The sequence below is a fragment of the Crocodylus porosus genome, unplaced genomic scaffold (genome assembly GCF_001723895.1).
Source record: "Crocodylus porosus isolate Cpor-Errol unplaced genomic scaffold, CroPor_comp1, whole genome shotgun sequence".
NCBI lineage: Eukaryota > Metazoa > Chordata > Crocodylia > Crocodylidae > Crocodylus > Crocodylus porosus.
The window spans coordinates 2,813,633-2,833,186 of NW_017728926.1; the positions used below are offsets into that span (position 1 = coordinate 2,813,633).

At 44.7% G+C, this 19,554-nt stretch overlaps 1 long non-coding RNA gene across 2 annotated transcripts in view; it reads left to right on the forward strand.

Moving 5' to 3' along the window:
* LOC109314192 overlaps positions 1-19,554 on the forward strand; it is a 150,599-nt gene that overhangs the window by 56,174 nt on the left and 74,871 nt on the right. The window contains exon 1 of one of the 2 annotated variants that reach the window (XR_002102242.1): positions 4,313-4,371. The exons of the other annotated variant lie outside the window; for it this stretch is intronic. This is a non-coding gene — a long non-coding RNA (uncharacterized LOC109314192). Of the gene's footprint in view, positions 1-4,312; positions 4,372-19,554 lie in introns of those variants that run through there. 2 annotated transcript variants of the gene reach the window in all.

Sequence of the window (19,554 nt, forward strand, 5' to 3'; positions counted from 1 at the left end):
TTTTTTTTAAAGGGCTGGAGCTGGGGTGGGTGGGGCAGCCATGGGCAGGGATGGGACAGTGGGCAGGGGTCGGGGGGCTCATGGCAGAGCCCTCCACGAGGCAGGGGACAGCAGGGGGAAGCGGTGATCGTCTCCCCATCTGGCAGCACCTGGTGAGTGGGGGCTTTCTTTTTCATTCCCCAGTCTGTAAGTGTGCTGTTGATTTTTTTCTCCCTAGGTGCAGCACTCTGCACTTATCTTTGATAAACTGCATTCTATTCTTTTCTGCTCACTTTTCCAACCTGTCCAAATCCACTTGAATCCATTTCCTGCCCCCCAGTTTGTTTACTTTGCCCCATAATTTAGTGTCATCCACGAATTCGGACAGAGTACTCACCACAACCTCATCCAAGTCACTGATGAAGATATTGTACAGCACTGGTCCACGGACCGAACCTTGGGGGACTCCACTGCCCACATCTTTCCAGGTCAATATGGACCCATCCAGCATCACATTCTAGGTGCATCCCGTAAGCTAATTTTCCACCCACCAAACTGTGTAATCATTTACGACACAGCCGCTTAATGTATTTATAAGAATGGGATGAGACACCGCATTGAAGGCCTTTTTGAAATCCAAGTAAATGACACCTACTTTTATTCCTTTGTCTAAACACTTGGTTACCTGATAATAAAAAGAATCAAGGTTAGTCAGACGGGATCTACCTGCTATGAATCTATGCTGATTGCCCTTCAGAATTATTTTTCCCATTGGACTCTGACAAATGTATTCCTTAACAATTTTTTCAAAGGTTTTCCTGAGGATAGAGGTGAGATCAACTGGCCTATAGTTGCCTAGATCCTCTTTTCTCTTGTTCTTGAAAATAGGAAGCATATTAGCCCTTTTCCACTCCTCTGGGACCTGTCCTGAGCATCATGAGTGCTCAAACAGTTGGGCCAGTAGTTCAGCTATGACACTGGCCAATTCCTCCAGCACCCTTGGATGAAGATCCAAGGTTCCTAGATCTTCTGTTGAGAGTTTTCTCAGAGCACTCCCCTCTGTGTCCAACTCCTCAAACATTCCTGACTTGTTCTTTTTTTCCCTCTCTCTCTCTCTTCCCTTGACCTCAGTGTTAAACCCAACATGGCTACCAGCCTATCCCCATTGACATTCTCAAGATGAATGTACTCTGAAAAGGTCCCTTCTACAGCACAAGGAAGGTTACACTCTTCCCTGCTGAACCACTGACATCCTGGCAGGGCACATAAAATATCTGATATGTTCATATAAATAAATCAGTTACATATATAACATTAGACAGCCATTTCAGGACTTGAATAGTCAAACTTAGTCAGTTGGGAAAAATGAGTAATGGAATCCTTTATTCTACTGAGTGGTTTAGGGACCACCTCTCCTGAGGCTTCTGAATTCTCAGGAAGTTCTGGAATAGTTATGGCTTGACCTTCAATATCTTCAGTTTTATTTTGCTTGACAGCTGGCACATACTCCACAACATCCACATTTACTTCAAAGTGGGGATATCTGCATGGGCAATTAATGCAAAGCAATAAACTCTGGAGCAGCTTGTGCCAAAGTAAACTGCTCCCAAGCGCAGTGTCTACATGTGCACAAGGGACAGTAGCAATTTGAGCTGGGGCAGAGCAGGCCCCCCACTGGCTGGGCTGACCGGGTTCAGTTTATGCCTGAGGTCAGCATCTACCCATGTGTTTCAGCACAGTAAATTACTCCACCATAAGGTAGTTCTATCCTCAACAGTACTATCTGATGGCAGAGTTAATTGGTTTACTGCACACTAATAGTAGCACATGTGCAGATGCTTACTTCTCAGTAATTTGCTTTAATCGTGAGTACATTTGCTACCTGTAAATATAAGTAGTAAATTTACTTTTGAGTAATTACTGCTCAGTATGACCCATGTAGAATGAACCAGGAAAATATGTGGTCCTGGTCAGCCAGGCAGTAGGGGGTGGGAGATTGCTCCCTGCTTCTGGGAGCTGCCTGCTTCTGGGGCAAGCTCCACTGCAGGGACAATGTTCTCATGCCCTGGCAGCAGGGAACTCCCACCCCTGCTCCCTGATTGTGATCAGGGAGCAGGGGATGGGGGCTCCATGCTGCTGAGTCAGGGGGGCATTGTCTCCACCCAGGATCCAGTGGCAGAGCCCGCCCCAGCAGCAGGCAGCTTCCAGGGGCAGGAAGCAATGTCCTAACCCTCACCAGAAGACAGCTGTCTCCTGGCCCATGCTCCCTACCACCCCCTGGGCTACAGGGAGCCAGTAGCAAGTATGCTTCTGCTTCCCTGCACATGTAGATGCCTGCCTGGGGTTGGTTTACTCTACAGTAAATTACTCTAGAGTAAACCCACCTTGGAGCATTTTGCACATGTACCAAAATTAGAGCTAATTAGCCTACTGTGCAGTAAAGTGCAGAACTGCACTGGAGTTTATTGCATCACATTTATACCACATAGAGACATGTCCACTGAGAATCAACAGGTGAATCTATATGTTCACTTTACTGGGGCATAGACTAATTAGCTCCACAGTAAGGTGTCACTATCTGCATATGCATCACTATTAGGGGGAGTAAACTAATTGATTCTGCTGTAAGATAGTACTGTCAGGGACATTACTACCTTATGGCAGAGTAATTTACTGCTCTGAAATGAACATGTAGATGGCGACCATGGGTGTTAATTGTGCCCAGTCAGCCCAGCCAACCGAGGGCCTGTTCTGCCCCAGCTCAAATTACTACTGTCCTGGGCATACATGTAGGCTCTGTACTCGGGAGCAGTTTACTCCAGTGCAAACTGTTCCAGAGTTTATTCCTTCTCCTTAATTGGATATGTGGATGCACCCACTGACTTCATCTCCAATTTAAAAAGATTCATCCATGGTAAATTCAGGGTCTTGATCATCTGAAATTACTTCACTTGGATTCTGTTGAGTACATCTATGTATACTTTGTGCGATTTTGAACAAATTGCTAGCCAAAGTGTGAAATGCTGAAATAAATCTATATGGATAAAGCATGTCTCAGTAAAGTGTTCTGGTAGGGCCATAACCTCTTTTACATATACTGTACTTTACTACATATACAGATGAATTATTAATTGTTTATCAACAGTGTGGACTATGGGTTCCCACTTGTCTGCTGATTTATTCTTTACCCTTGGTATCAAGTTTTGATTTAGCGCTCTGTCACCTTTTGAAATGACTGAATGTTTAATTCTTTCATCTTACTGCTACATATTTGCTACCTGGCTCTTTTCAGCCTCTAGTACTCAGTAGGGTTGTGCAAAGCTTCAGTCCCTGATTTGATTCGATGGAGATTCAGCCCAATTTGGTGGCTGAATGTCTGAATCTGAATCAAATCAGGAGACCCTTTAATCTCTCCAAATCAAATTAGTATCCCCTGAATTAATCTGGAGAGATTTGGAAAGATTCATAGATTCAGACATAGACACAGCTTTAAATGCTTTTTCTACATACCTCAAGGCATTAGGTGACTCGTCAACGCTGTGATAGTGGGGCAGATGGAGTGTCCCACAGAAGTGTGGGGTGCTCCCCAGGGCGCTCTGCAGCAGACCTGGAAGTGGACCAGAAGTACGTCAAGTTCACTTCCAGGTCCACTAGGGAGCCGCCCTGGCTCAGCGACTGGTGCCTCCTGGGTCTGGGGGGCACCCGGATTCCCCCTATGGCTGATTGCTGAGCCAGAGGGGCTTAGGGGGCCCTGTGGCATGCACTTCTGGTCCACATCCGGGTTTGCCACTGAGCACGCAGGGGGCCCCCCATGCTCCTGTGGGACACTCCATTCGTCCCAGCATTGCAGCATTCACGAGCTACGCCTGGCACTTTGAGGTATGTAGAAAAAACATTTAAAGCTATGTCTACGTCCAAATTGCTGATTTTCCAAATCAGCATCGAATCTTCAGATTTGGAATCAGCCAAATGGAATCAGGGACAATGATCCAAATCAACAAATCAAATCACTGTCCCTGATTTGGGCTGAATCTGAGTAAAAAACGGCCTGCTTTGCACACCCCTAGCACTCAGATCATCTGTACACTTGAGCCTTCTTCTTAATTCTTTATCATAGCTTTGACCAGATGCTGAATATTCTGCCCACTTGATTCTAAAACTTTTATCAATGGGGAGAAAAGGCTGCATAAGGAGAAAATTCAGTTACATTGTTGTCAGTACAATTATAATCATGGACTATACCTATTTATGTACAGTCTTATGTACTTACGTATGTACAGTCATACATGGCTGTACATACGTATACCAAGTAAATTTCTTCTCATCTTCCAAGGTCCCAAGCACCTTTAGGAGTATCCTATGAAATCATTTCACTGGATTACCCATGTGATGGTAAGGGATTGTGAGAGACATTACTCCACAAATTTCATTAAGTTCAGCTATTAATTCTGATTTGAAGTTGGAGGTTTGATCACTATGAATACTCATTGGAAAGCCATATTGACTTATAAAGTTCTCCCAAAGTGTACTTGCAACAGTTTTGTAGTCTAATGTTTGGTTGGATAGGCTTGGGCATATTTTGTAAAGTGATCAGTAATGACAATGCAGAGCAGTACACTGACCTGTACATTTTCCAGCTCTGCTACTCTATCTACCTTAACTTTCTTGTGAATACACCTTTCACTTGTACTGCATTTCTTCTCAATGTCTTCATCTTTGGCCAGCAGAATTGGTCACACGCTAATTCCAGAGTCCCCTCTCCATCCAGGTATCTAGTTTCATTATGGATACCAGTTAAAGCTTGAGTCAGGTGAACGTATGACACCACAAGGTTTTGGATGTTTTCACCATTTCTTTGAACAAGACAATACAATACTCCCCCTTCAAACTGTAACTTATTGCTCTCCTTTCACATCAAATGCACTTCATAAAATTCACATTTTTTACCTTCTACATTTAGGGCTTGACTATTTTCTAGTAGTCTTATCATTTGTGAAACGTACCTACCCTTCCTTTGGAGTTGCCTTCACCCATTGGATGGAATGTCTGGTAAATAGGGGGTTCCTAGTTATACTATTGGGACTTCATATTCTCATGGTATGGCTTCTTCTCCACATGGCAGAACCTCTGCTAGGTTGACCCTTCATGTGACTTACCCTTTGGTTTGTTTTCTTGAAGCACTCTGGAGTGTACTACTGCCTCAACAAGCATGTTGGATATTGCCTCATCTTGTCCTTTTGATTGAACTCTGGAAATCATCTTTTGGATCATCTTTTCCAATTTTCTTGAGTCATAGTTGTATATAATTTCATGGGGAATACTTGACTAACCATCTGCATCAATATTCTGTCTTCAAGCTTTATAGATTATATCAAAATCATACAGTGACAGTGCCGTCGGCCATATTGGCTTGTTGCATCTAATCTGGCTATAGTGAGGCCGTATGTTAATGAACTGCTGTCAGTGGTCACTTCAAATTGTGTCTCATATAAATAATCATGAAAATTCTCAGATACTGCCCATTTCAGAGCTAAAAGTTCAAGTTTGTGAACAGGATAGTTTCTCTCACTTTGACTGAGCCTAAAGCTCGCATAAACCAAAACTCAAAGGGCACGTCTACACGTGCCCCTGTGGTGCCATTATTATTGTGCTGACATTTAGTACTTCCTTCTGAAAGTACTAAATGATGGTGCGGTAACAGCCTGTACTGCTCTATGCCAGTGGTGCATGGTTATTTTCAGTTCCTACATTGCCATAACGACGCTTTATACTGATGGAGCATGTCGCTACAGTGATGCAGCTGTGGGGTCACGGTTTGTGTTCGCCAGTGCTACGTCACCATAGTGCGTTGCTGCGGCGATGTAGCATCACATGTAGAAGCACTCATTTTTTATCGTCTTGTATTTCATAGTGTGCAGCACTCAACCCCTGTAAGATAGTATCTGTATGCACTATGTAGGGAAGCTTCCAATCATTAAGTGCAAGTACCAGAGCAGAAATTAATTTTTCTTACAAGATATCAAAAGCTTGTTGACACCCTGCTATCCAGAGATCCATGATATCTTTTTTTCTTTTACCCTTTTCATTCTTGTGGTTTTGTTTTCTAATAAGGTATTCAGTGGCTTTGCAATAGCTGAACACTTTGAGACAAACCACCAGTGATAAACAGCAAACATGAAAAAGAACATAACTCGTAAATGGTATTGGATCTTGGCCAGTCTTCTACCACAGAAATGTTGTCTTTTTTAGGTCTTATTACTTCTTCAGATTGTGTGTCCCAGACACTTGACTGACTGTTCAAATAATTTGCAATTTGAAGGGGGATAATATTAAGTTGGTTGTGTTCTTCTACAGTTGTGTTTTGCTACAGTTACAGAACAGCTAATAAGATAATACAAGAAGGCAATTACCTCTGTAAGATTGACTCCCACCATTACTTTCTTTGTCAAGTGTTGGAAGGTAGATGGGGCACTGGTTAGTCCTTGAGGCATCATTTTAAACTGACAGTTCCCTAAAGGATAATGAAAGTCAGGGGTTGTGAAAGTCATCTGAAGTCGAAGCTATCTAACTACAGGGGTAGTGAAAGTCATCCAAAGGGGTAGTAAAAGTCATCTTTGGGTGATCAGTTGGCTCCACCTCTGCTTGGCAATATTCACTCTTTAAGTCCAAGACAGAAAAATGCTGAGATCCAGAAAGAAGAGCAAATATCTCTTCCGCTCATGAAAATAGGCATCTTTCTGGGCACTCTACAACCATCCAAAGTGTTCCTTCTTTGTTTTGAGTAAGAACCACAGAAGATACATGAGGGCTATCTAATTTCTCAATTAGTCCTGTAGCTAATAATTTATAAAGTTGTTGCCATCTGTTGTTGAAATCTGAAGGAAACACTCTTCCTGATCACTCTTTAAAACATGTATCATCCTTCTGTCAGATCTTACAAGTCAGTCCTGAGATGTGCTCATATCTAGACCATGGCTAGCAAAAATTTCCCCAACCTCCTTTGTGACCCTCTTATCTATATATTGCCTATAGTTGGTATCCAGAGTTGACTCCCCAAAATGCAGCTTCAAAGGTTTTTCTTCAGCCCTTCCCATGGGTTTTATTTCATGTCTTGAAGTTGGTATTGATTTTACCCAATCAAATACTGCTCTTTTTATAATTACCTTATTGGGGCATATCATGACTTACCTTTGGGGTGCATTTCTTACCTTTCCTAAAATTCTCTTGCAGTTGGCCCTAAAACCTCACACAAAGTGCATTTGGAGGATCCAGGGAATAATTTATCTATTGACCCTTACGATAAAATATCTGGTTTTTGTTGGTAAATTGGCATTTGAATAGCTATTTTGGCTTATTCAGTTTCTCCTTTGCCAGTCTTTACTGGTCTGCACCCAGCCAGTCTCACCAACATTTGCATTTGTGCAGCTTTTCTCTATTTCTCTAAGAGGTTCTATAAACCTGTAACTAATCTGCCCTCAGCAGGAGTGTTTTTGTTAAGTTTAGTCCATTTGTGTCTCTGAATTTTCTCTCTAGATGTTTGATTACATTTGTTCCCACAATCCCTGGCCATAGGCAGAGGGAGAAAAAATTAGTGGGGGGGGGGGGTTGAATATGCACTCCCCCCCCTCACCCCAGAAAGTAAGTCTTTGGGAGAAGGGGGGTGGAGGGGAAAGGGCTGGGGTGGGGGGGAGGAGGAGGTGGTTGGACTGGGGCTGGGGCAGGCCCTGAACAGTCAGGGTGGGATATGGGATGGAGCCACAAAAGGCTTGTTCAGGGGGCACCCAAGATGGGGGGCATCTCCCACCATTGCATGCATGCCAGGAGGGCGTGGGGGCCAGGTGTCCGGGAACTGTGTGGGGCAGGATGAGCTGCCACTGCGGGCTGGGGCCGGGGCTGCACTGGGCTTTTCATGGTGGAGGTGGGAGCTGGGCTGCACTGCACTCAGGGTGGGGTGGGTGGTGGCAGTGCTGGGAGGGGACGTTGGGGGGGCTATGGTGAATTTTGGGGTGGCTGTAGCCCCCCTGCCTTAGCTGTGGTCCCAGCACCACCATCGCCCGGCCAAACCACAGTGCAGCCCAGTCCCCCCCACTGAGAAGAACTTGGTACAGCCCCAGCCCCAGCATGCAGTGGCAGCCCACCCCACCCCATGCAGATCCAAGGGCACATGCCCCCTGTGCCTCCTGGGGTACATGTAGCAGCAGGAGCTGTGTCCCCTGGATGAGCCAGCTTGATGCTCAGTTCCACACCCTGCCCCAGCTGTTCAGGGCCTGCCCCAGCTTCAGCTCCAGCCCCAGCCTCACTCCCTCCCTCACCACTGCGTGTGCACCCCTCCCCACCCCACCCTACCCCAACCCTGCTGTAGCCACTGGAAGCCCGGGGCTGGACTACCTTGTGGCCCTACTGCTGCCCTGCATTGGAGTGGTGGGGGCTAAGTCCCATGAGCACCCTCTTGTCACTGACTATGTCCCTGGCACAGACTTACTTGTCTGGTGGTCAGGGCATACCAAAGCTATAGCAGCCAGTAGCTCATTCATCTACTAGAAATCTCACTTCTGGAAAAATTCTTTCCAGATAAGTTACATCCTATCCTCCAGCCCCTATAACTACCAACATATCTTGCAAAAGTTGCACCTCCCTATGGGAAAGGTTCTGTTTATAAAAACTTTGACACACAGAGTGTTTGAGATCCAGTATTTAGGGGTACTTGAACATGGGTTGCATTCTATGCCCCGTAAATTGAAATGGTGGCTTTATTTCTTCTGTCACTATTTATGCTTCGTTGGTCTTAAATCTCATGATTTCATGCTCAGTGCGCTATTCACAGTAAATTACTGCAGGGGGCACTGCAAAACAACACACCCTGCTGATCTCTTTATACCCAATTATAGATGACTGAAACAGGTGAGATTTAATTAATTAAATTAATTAGTTTTATTCATCATTTCATTAATTGAATTAATTTAATTAATTTTCCCACGTATTTTCCATGTATTTTTAAAATTATTTTATTTTTACACCGATATTTTTAAAAATTCTTATTTTATTCTTATTCTTTTCATTCTCATCTCATCTTTATTTTTATTCTTATCTTAATATTCGTTTTCCTATTTGTATGTCATCAGGTAAACTTTATTCCATGTGTAAATCCACTTTTTTCATTTCACTCAAACAACCGCCCCTACGAACAGGGCGCTGACATTCTCTGAGCACTTAGAATATATGCACAAATCTGCACCCCATGAACTTATTTTGTAGGGCTGTGCAAAGCTTTGCCCCCGGATTCAATTTGGCAGAGATTCAGCAGGTGAATCTCTGAATCCAGATTGAATAAGAGGACCCTTTAATCTTTCCAAATCAAATCGGAACCCTCCTGCCTTTGGAGAAAACTCGTGGTGCTCAGGAGAAGTATGAGAAGACTGGAAGAATGCCAATGTGGTACCCATCTTCAAGAAAGGGTGGATAGTAGATCCCAGGAATTACAGGCCAATCAGCTTGACCTCAATCCCCAGTAAGATTCTGGAGAAAATTATCAAACAGACCCTTCTTGATATGCTGGCTGAAGGCAACATCCTGAGGGACAGCCAGCATGGGTTTGCCATGGGTATGTCTTGCCTGACCAATCTCATCTCCTTCTATGACCAGGTGGACTTTAGAAAAGCCTTTGATCTGGTATCCCATGACCTCCTCATGGAAAAACTGGCCAACTGTGGCCTCAGCTACAACACAGTCTGATGACTGGGAAATTGGTTACGATGTCGGACCCAGGGAGTAGTGGTCAGTGGTAGTGAATCATTATGGCACTCTGTGACCAGTTGCATCCCCCAAGGCTCTGTCCTTGGATCGGTTCTCTCTAACATCTTTACCAATGATGTGGACACTAGTGTCAAAAGCACACTGGCCAAGTTCACCAATGACACTAAACTTTGGGGCATAACATCCACACCTGAGGGCAGGCTAGTGATCCAGGCTGACTTGGATAAGTTTAATAAGTGGGTAGATACAAACCTGATGATGTTCAATAGTGATAAATGTAAGGTACGCCACCTCAGGAAAAAATACCCACAGCATACTTATAGGCTGCGCAGGGCTACGCTTTTGAGCACCACTGCTGAAAGAGACTTGGGGGTCATGACTGACCACAAGATGAACATGAGCCACCGATGCAATGTCATAGCTGGTAAAGCAAACAAAACTCTGTCTTGCATCCATAGATGCTTCTCAGGTAAATCTCAGGATGTCATCCTCCTGCTGTACTCGGCCTTGGTGAGGCTGCAACTGGAGTACTGCATCCAATTCTGGGCTCCACAATTCAAGGATGTGGAGAAGCTTGAGAGAGTCCAGAGGAGAGCCATGTGCATGATCAGAGGGCAAGAGAATAGGCCTTATAATGAGAGTCTGAGACCCATGGGACTCTTTAACCTGGAAAAGTGCAGGCTCAGGGGGAATTTGGTGGCTGCTTATAAGGGGCGTGCATCAGGATCTGGGAGAACGTCTGTTCACCAGAGCGCCCCAAGGAGAAACAAGGACCAATGGTCATAAACTCCTCCAAGACCATTTTAGGTTGGACATAAGAAAAAATGTCTTTACTATCCAAGCCCCAAGACCTGGAATAGACTACCTGCAGAAGTGGTGCAGGCACCTACTCTGGACTCATTCAGAAATGTTTGGATGCTTATCATGCTGGGATCCTTTGACCCTAGCTGACTTCCTTCCCCTGGGGTAGGGGGCTGGACTTGATGATCTTCGAGGTCCCTTCCAGCCCTAACATCTATGAAATCTATGAATCGAGATAGGAGTAGAGAGCCACTTCATTATCACTTCTCGCCTCTCTGAACAGGCCACTGAAATTCTTTGAGCTTTTTTAAGACATGCACAAATCAGCACCCCATGAATTTCTTTTTTCTTCTTGCACATATTGGGCATTGAGTTGATGTAACCAGCAGTAGGTACTGCCTTTTAATGTCCTTGCTGCATTTCACCCCCCATGCACACAAAGCAAAGAAAACCTGTAGACTTCAGCCCTCTCTGGCTCCCCCTGCTCCTCCACTGTCACTGCAGCCTGACCCCTCCCCACCACCCAAGACAATGTACTTTTGAGACAGACAGAAGTGTTGCAACAAATTTTTTATTGATGGAAAGATTCAGTAGTGACTGCTGAACAGTTTAGTGTTCAGCGCTGATCAATTGGTGATACAGAGCACCCTCTCCATTTGCAGCAGCCAGAATGTGTGTGGCCAGGCAATTCAGCCTAATGGCTCCATGACCAGCATTCACATACTGATTGTAGGGGGCACCATGCCCTGCCTGCCCATGTCTCTGTCTGGTTGCCACCTCCAGGACTCACTGAATACCTCCCCTCTCATCTTGCAAATATTGGGGAGCATGAAGGATGCCACAGTGAATGCCATAATGTTTTCTGGCTCCACCTTGAGTCTATAGTTCAGTGACCTCCACTGTGCTTTCAGATGGCCATTCAGAAGTCATCTGGCATCTGCTGAGGTAGTAGTTGAATATTGTCTTTTGCCAGTCAGTAACTTGTCCTCCATATGGCCTCATAAGCCAGGGCAGGGTAAGCTTCATCCACTATGATAAGCGGGGGGATGGCAACATACCAGATCACTGCTCTGGGGACTCTGGGTGCATATTGTCCTTTCTGCATCATGCCAGGCAGCAGTGAGTTTTGAAAGACATGTACATCATGTGTGTTGCCTGCCCAGTCTGTATAAATGTTACTGAACTATCCTCAGTGATCAGCTGTGGCCTGGAGGATCACCAAGGCCAATCCCTTCCTTTTGGCGAATGACTGGCTCCCCTGGGGGATGGGGATAGGACCAGGATGTGTGTGCTGTCCAATGCATCAACTCAGGGAACCCCATGGCCTTGAAGCATTCAACAACTTCCCTGGGGTTAGGGAGGCAGATGAAGCTGCTTGCTACAGTGTCTTGCAGCAGCTGGTATACCTCATATATTTCCACTCTGGCTGTTCCATGGGAGCCATGCTGAACTGGTTCTGAATGAAGCAGAGGCTAGTGGGGGTGGCCAGTTTCATGATGGCCATGGCCACCCTCTTTTCTGGTGTGATGGGGTGATGCATGACAGTGTCCTGATGCTCAATACGTGACAAAACCAGTGAGACTATGTGTAAAAATGTGTCCCTGCTCATGTGGAAGCTCTTGAGCCACCTTTGATCAACCAAAGTCAACAGTACGATGCACTCCCAACAGTCGGATATGCTTTCATGGACCCAGACTTTGCAATCATTGCTGTGTAGGTTGATCCACAGAACCTTGTCAGCCTCAAGATCCACAGCTTCCTCTTGGTTTTCTGACTCCAGGTCACAGCCCATTGACTGGTATAGCAAGGCCTGAGAAGCTGCTTATTGCAGCTGCTCACTGCATTGGCACCCTTGTAGAAGGTCCATCATAGGTTGCGTTGTGTTCAGTAGCAGTATCGCTGCATTATCGAGTGCCTCCATTCTCTGGTTGGACACCTCCAGAACGTCCAACAACATCTGGTTCTCCTCACAGATTCTATTAGGAAACAAGCCATGTTGTTATGAAGGACATAATGTTACTGTTTCACTCAGAGAACCACCTGCTTGTGCCAAGGGGGTTGAATAGGTAGGGCTGTTAAATAGGGTCATTCGCCTTATAAGAGTGCTGATCTTTACATTTCAATTTGTACACACCTCAGGTTCCTGTAACCATCCCTCCTCTAAAAACTTCAAGTGTCTAATGACCCCAGAAACCCATGATCCACCCAGGGATGCAGATAATAGTACTCAGTGGAACAATGAATAGTCCCGCCATGACCTGCCATGGCCAGAGCATAGTGACCCCTGTCTCAGTGACTCATTTTGGGCCTGAAAATATACTCGATTGAGGCACCAAAGAACAAGCCATGTATGCCAAGCTTGAAGCAGCATCCAGATACATCCCTGAGCCATGGCCCCAACTGGGCCTGGGAAGAACTGGCAGATTTAACTGATATTTGGGGAGAACAAAAGATTCTGGAGCAGCTGGAAAATCAATGAAATAAGCCAGCCTATCCGGCCATTGCCCAGGAAATGAAGGTGTGCAGCCACAACTAGGATGGGGCACAGTGCTGCAGCAAGATGATGGCCCTGAAATGTGCTTTCCATTGGACCAAGGACCAGAATTCTCATTCGGGGGCAGGACTCACAATAGCCTCATGCTGTGAGCAGCTGTCCTACATTCTTGTGAAGGACACAGGCGATGCTTGCCTCTGATTCTTTGGGATGATGGGGTGCAGGACCCTACAGCATCACCTAGCCTGCAAGGGTCCATAGACTGTCCTGTCAGTGCAACCATCAGGCAACCTATCAGAGGTGGGGGGGTGGTGAGTGCCTGCAGCAGCTAGAGGACATGATGGTACTGTTCCCAGAATTGTGTCTGGAGGGGTAGGGGGAAAGCGGGGTGGGGAGAGAAGAGCCTATGGTGGGTGACGGGTTTTTATTTGTTAGTGCTCTTGCTTTTGTAGGAAATCAGGGAGTGGGCATTATGTTCCTGCATTATTTCAGTTCTGCTTCAGTCACTGACAATAAAATAAACGCTTTGTTGAAATTAAAATGAATTTTCATCCATATCTGTCTTCCATAATGGCAAGGATTGTAGAGGTGTGGATTGTGGAGGGGAGGCTTTTTTCAGACATACTGCACTAATGAAAGAGGACACATCCACCTGTGGACCGGGAGGGGGGTGTTTGCCCAGATTGTTGGTGCCACAGGGATCTGGCAGTGAGCAGCAATCAGGGGAGCAGCACAGCACCCATAATATTTCCTCTCAGTGCATGTAGCTTCCCAGTACTTGCCAGCCACCTCCTCCAAGGGGGGAGCTTGGGAGGGACGGGGCGAGGGAGGGGGGCATGTTTAAGGCCCAGGCTTTTATTACTGTTACTAGAGAAAGACACAATGGCCAAACCAACCAAGGTCGGGTGGTGGTGAGCTGGCCAAGAATTTTGTTAATCCAGGGAGCAGTAACTGGGTGGGTGCTGCACAATGTATATAATATTTCCTCTGAGTGCATGAAGCTTTTCAGGGTTCAGGAGTTCAGCTGGTGATCGGCAGTGGACGAGAACAAAGCAAATTCAAAACCAGGCAGGGAAGCCTGACTAACTGCTAGTTGCCACTATTGAAACACAGGTGTGCCCATCACCAGCTCATGCCAGCCCCTCATCCTAAAAGCCAGTAAATCTCTTCCCCCCCGCCCTCTACATGTCCCCTCTTACACGAGGGAACATGAAGAAAAGAATCGAACAAAGCAAATAGAAACCTTTATTTATAAACCAAACATTAACCATAATTAAACAAACCACAGAACAGCTTTTATAAGATTATGATACTAATTACTACAACAGAGGAACTTATTTTTACTACATGATAATGCATGATTCATGAAAAAAAATCAATCTAAGCAATAATCATTTTTAACTAAAAGACCTTGGCTCAAATGTGGATTTTCCGAGCCTGACTGTAAACTAGTGGATGGCAGAACATGGATCCATACTGGCCTGTCCTGCTCCAGGGCAGGAGAGGGGCTGATGAACAGTAGGCACAGAATTGTTTCAAGGAGCCTAGCCATTATTTGCTGGTCCTCTTGGGCCTGGGAATGCCTTGTGAACTCAAAACAATTCCTGTCGCACGGAATGGCTATAAATCTGCCCATAGCCAGACAATATATCTCACCATCTTGTGCAGCCAGTGCTTACAGCTCCTGTGGGTGTTCGTGATCCTGTCCATACGAGCATCAGTGGCAGCCTGTCTCAGTAGTCTACATGTCCTCAGAGGTGAGCAGAGCTGAACATCAAGAAATGTGAGAAATAGAGTGAATTAAAGATGCTTGGTGCTCTAAAAGATGCACTCAGAGAATCTTGCAAATGCATAAGCAGTTGGCCCAAAATGATTGAGAAGGGTTTCCTGGCCCTGGCTGGTAGCAGGCCCTGAGTGGCTGCAAACAAGTGCCCATGCACTTTGGCCACTGGTGTGCCTCCCTGCTGTGCATTTTCCTGTACCTTCCTGCACTGCCCACTAACTCCTCAGGTCTTAAAAGCACTGTCCTACACCATCCCCCTCACCCCCTTCACATTACAGCCCAGCCTAATTATGGCTGTCAGTTCAGGTGACTTAAAGGGACCCCAGGGCTTCTGGTGTGGAGGTTAAGCTCCGTGGTCTGTCCTCCTTAGAGGAAGCGGCAGGTGACATGACCGGGACCCTGCCTCTATCTTCTCCACTGAGTCCCTGTGAGTCGTAGCTGTGGTTGATGATGTCTCTGCAGACAAGGATGCCTCAGAGGCCTCTGTCCCTGTGCATTCACAGCAATCCAGTACCTCCATTAGTTGCTGTAGGTATCTGTAATAGGTCACGTCACATAGTGGGGTGCTCTGCTGCTATACTCTGGTGACATTTCTGTGGAAAGCAGCCCACAGCATCTTTTTCTTGACATGGCACTGGATCACCATCCTGTTGTGCCCCCCCTTGCCCATTCTCCTGGCAGCATCAAGGTAGATGTGCCAGTTGTCCTGCAGGCTGCAGATGAATTGGTGCATGACCTCAGGGTTCCCCAGCACCCGCACCAGGATCTTTGTTTCAGCGAAGGTCCAATTGGACCTAGACCAAGTGTCCCAGTTCGCTCCATTCTCCCCCGAATGTCAGACATCTCGGATCTATAAGAGGTACCCCAGGGAGCAGTGTGTTCAATTTATAAGTCTGGAGGTGACAGGAACAAGAGAAGTTCACCTCCTTCTCACCCTGTTGTTGCTGGGCAAACTTTGGACATCAGGCATGCTGGCACCAGACTCTGCACCAGTGGCAACTTTGTATCTTATGGACATACTTGTTCCCGACATCTTTTAGCCCTGCTAGGTCTTTTAACCCTGTGTATGCCATGGCAAAATAGCAGGCTGTGCTGTTGGGGCATGGCACAGGAACAGGCTACGCAGTGACCCCTGTGTCAAGGCACCACTGTCAGTGGGACACTGTCTGAACTGCTCACCATTAATCCACACAAAGGGCAATTTTTGTCACATGTACAAGCACCTGACGTCGTGTGTACAAGCACCCTAGGTAACAACTGGTTCCTACTCCATTTAAATAGATAGTTATATTTATAGATTTTCTCACCATAGAGTCTGTATCACTGGTCTCTAAATTGCTACCTTGGAATTTCTTCATTCTTGCCTATGTTACTAGATTAGTTTGAACACATTTATCCAACTCTTTCTTTGCCCGTATAAGGTCCTGTCCTGCAATTTTTGATGCACCAGCACAGCTTTACTGGAATAGTCATAGCCTGTAGGTTATGATCATTTTCTCCGCAATTGTGGCAGAAATAGGGTCCCTAAGGTTGCATTTTCTGTTTCTCTGTTATAGACTGTTTCTGTACACCCTTTCCATAATTACAAGAGTTTGAAGTATTTCTTGCACTGGAGCACTTAGTTGCAATGACTTCTTTCTGAAGCTTTGGAATATGATGCTCTTGGGAGCCTTTTTCCTTCTTCAAAGCAGCCTGCTCCCAGGCCAACCAAACTACCTGCTCAGGATCTTTGTCTTTTGGGACTTTGAACTTTTCTGTCTAGCTGATACTGTGCTCTTTTGCTTCCATCCTGTAGGTCCTGCCAGCAGGAAGTTTCTGTCTTCTTCCCAAAATATTTGCTCTTTTTCATTCCTTGTCCTTTTTTCCTTCCTCTCAAGTGTAACAATAGCACTGAATAAGATTCTTCTCCTGTCGTTCTCATCTAAATAGTTCTGGAAATGTAATTGGGTGATTAAGCTTTCATTCCAACAGCCACTTACAAATTGTTGGACCATTTCCTGATCAGGGTTCTGACTCATCAGACCTCCTTAATTTATTACTTTACTAAAGCAACGGTTCAGTTTAGTGAAATATCGAGAAGGCTTTTTATTTGGCTTCTGAAAACTTGATATAAACACTACATATCATACTAACCACAGAACCTCTCACATATGCTCTCTCTAGTTCCTGATAAATTTCCCCTATCAGAAGGTCCCCAGATATACAGCTATATTCAGAGCTGGTGGGAGAAGTCTCTTTATTACCATTATCTTCTTTCAACTTTATGTCAGTTCAGGATCAGACAAAACTTACTGAATTTGCAGCTTCCAGACATCAAAATTCACTTCTCCATTAAGTCTAGGGATAAGGCCACTAAAAATTTGAAGTTTGTGAGAAGAATAGGTGTACCATTTTATAGTTTCACAGCACATTCAGCAATTAGCCTGTGCACTTTGAGAGGGATAGGAATGGTAGGAGTGAACAGGTAGGACTGGACCAGCCTCAGGTCCTGTTGCAGGGAAACTCTCTGCCGGGGTGTTCCTCATTTCTACCATGACCCAAAATTATGGGAGCAGTAGATGTTATGTAGCTAGCTCTGTTATCTGTTTCTTCTATATCCTTACAATTGTCACCATATTCTTCAGTGTCCTTTTCAGGATCCACACTATGCAGTTCAAAATACTGGGTGGACAGATGACCATTTCCTTTTGGAAGTACTAAAGCATGGTGCAGTAACTGCCTGTACTGCACTGTGCATGCAGTGCATGGCTAGTTTTAGCTGCTACTTTGTCATAATGGTGCTCTAAAATGAGGGAGTGCATCACTATGGTGAAGTAGCTGCTGGTCATGTGTAGACTCATGTGATCGCTACATCACCATAGTGCATCATATGGCAATGTAGTGTGTAGCTACAGCAACATAGCACCCAACATATAAACACACCCCCTGTGGAACACCAGTATGTTATCCAAGAACAGAGCTAGGGCCTGCAAATTAGCATAAAATACTTCCTGACATTTTACCTTTAAAGTGTTTTAACTTGGTAATTTCACCATATGAGAGAAGCGATTTCAGTATGCCTGATGCCCATATATCCACATTTACACCATTAAGCAGAAGTGCGTAACAGATCTTTCAGGACAGAAATAGTAGCATTTGTTTGCTTGTAGGCAAATTCTGGCTCCTGGTCTTCCATAATTACATTAAGGAAGACAAGTAGTACTCAGTTAGCTATTAATCCACTGAGAAAAGTTCTAATGCTCTCCACATGGTGGTGTGGATCCCTGTTTGAGCACCATTTTCTGAAAGGGTTATGCAATTCCAAATGCACACACAGTCTCGGTTCACATTATATGCGCATGCGCGTTTGTGCATGTGTGTGTATAAACCCAGCAGCACCTAATGTGGGATACTGAGCATCACATTTATAATACTGAGAAACAAAGAAAAATCCAAATGTAATAACAAATGAACAGCAAACTACAAATGAAAATCTTACAAAGAAAGATGTTAAAAATGAAACTATGTACATATACATTATGTCACTTGTTCTTGATACTGCAGAAGTTGCTAACCAGCACCTCTGTCCCTGATACTCCTGAGTCTGGTTCAGGAGTATGTTTCCTGCAGAAATGGTCTCTCCCTTTTTCTAAGGCAACTTTGATCTTGTAGAATCCGGAGCTGACATGCTGAAGCTACCTTTGACCTCAGAATGAAAAGCGATGTGGGAAAACCTAGCTTTTTATTTAAACCCTACAGCTAGAAGATGGAATGGAACCTGGAACAAACCCATGGTTATGGTGCAAAATCAAAAATTGGCTGATAGTATTTTGCAGAACACAAGCTACTTGACTTAACTATAAGAGACCTAGAAAAGCATCCAGAATTGAACTTAAGGATTCCTATAAAATGAACACCTTTTATCTCATTTTTGCAAAACTAAAATCTTACTAGTGAAGTTTGAAAAACAACATATATAACACCCAAGTGTATTATTACATTATATGTTTGCAAATGTTGTATGTACACACACATCAGTGTCTATGTGCTTGGCCATATATATACATGCACATATAGTTATACATAGCTATAAAAAGATGTATATATACATACACTTATCTAATGTTAGATACATGCAAATACTGTTTCCCACATCTGTTATTCAAACTGTGTTTCTAGAAATGATCACCCTTAAGCATTCGGCTTCCTAAAATTCAGTGGCTTATTATGATTTTTTCAGTTGCATGACAATGGATGAACATAATTACTCCAGCTTGGTACTTCACTAGGCAACCTGCCCTCTAAGCAGGGGTCTAGAGTAAGATGCCTTCTATTAAGCAGGGAAGTGCTAACGCTTGCCAATAGGTTTTACTATAATGATTACAAGTAGCTTTAAGAGGCACACAACTGAGCCTTCCACACATGGCTGTCTGAGTATTGCTGTAATACAAAGAAATATTTAAACAGTAGTAATTAATACTACAAATCGTGCAATTGTTAGAAATGGAATATTGTTAGAAATGCACAGCCTGCATCTTACTCTTGATAAGAAAGAAATACTGTCCAAGGCTCCTTTCTTTCTCCCCCTCACCCGCCTTAGTCTTTCTCATGCCTTAGCCTTTCTCATGCTGATTGCAGAAGCTGGAATTCAATTGACTGTGGCCTTGGGGTATGAACTTTTGGCGAACTGTTGTAGTTTCTGGGCATGCTTAATGAACTGTTGCATATTCATCTCTCCGCCCTGCATACTTAAGTAGCTAATTAT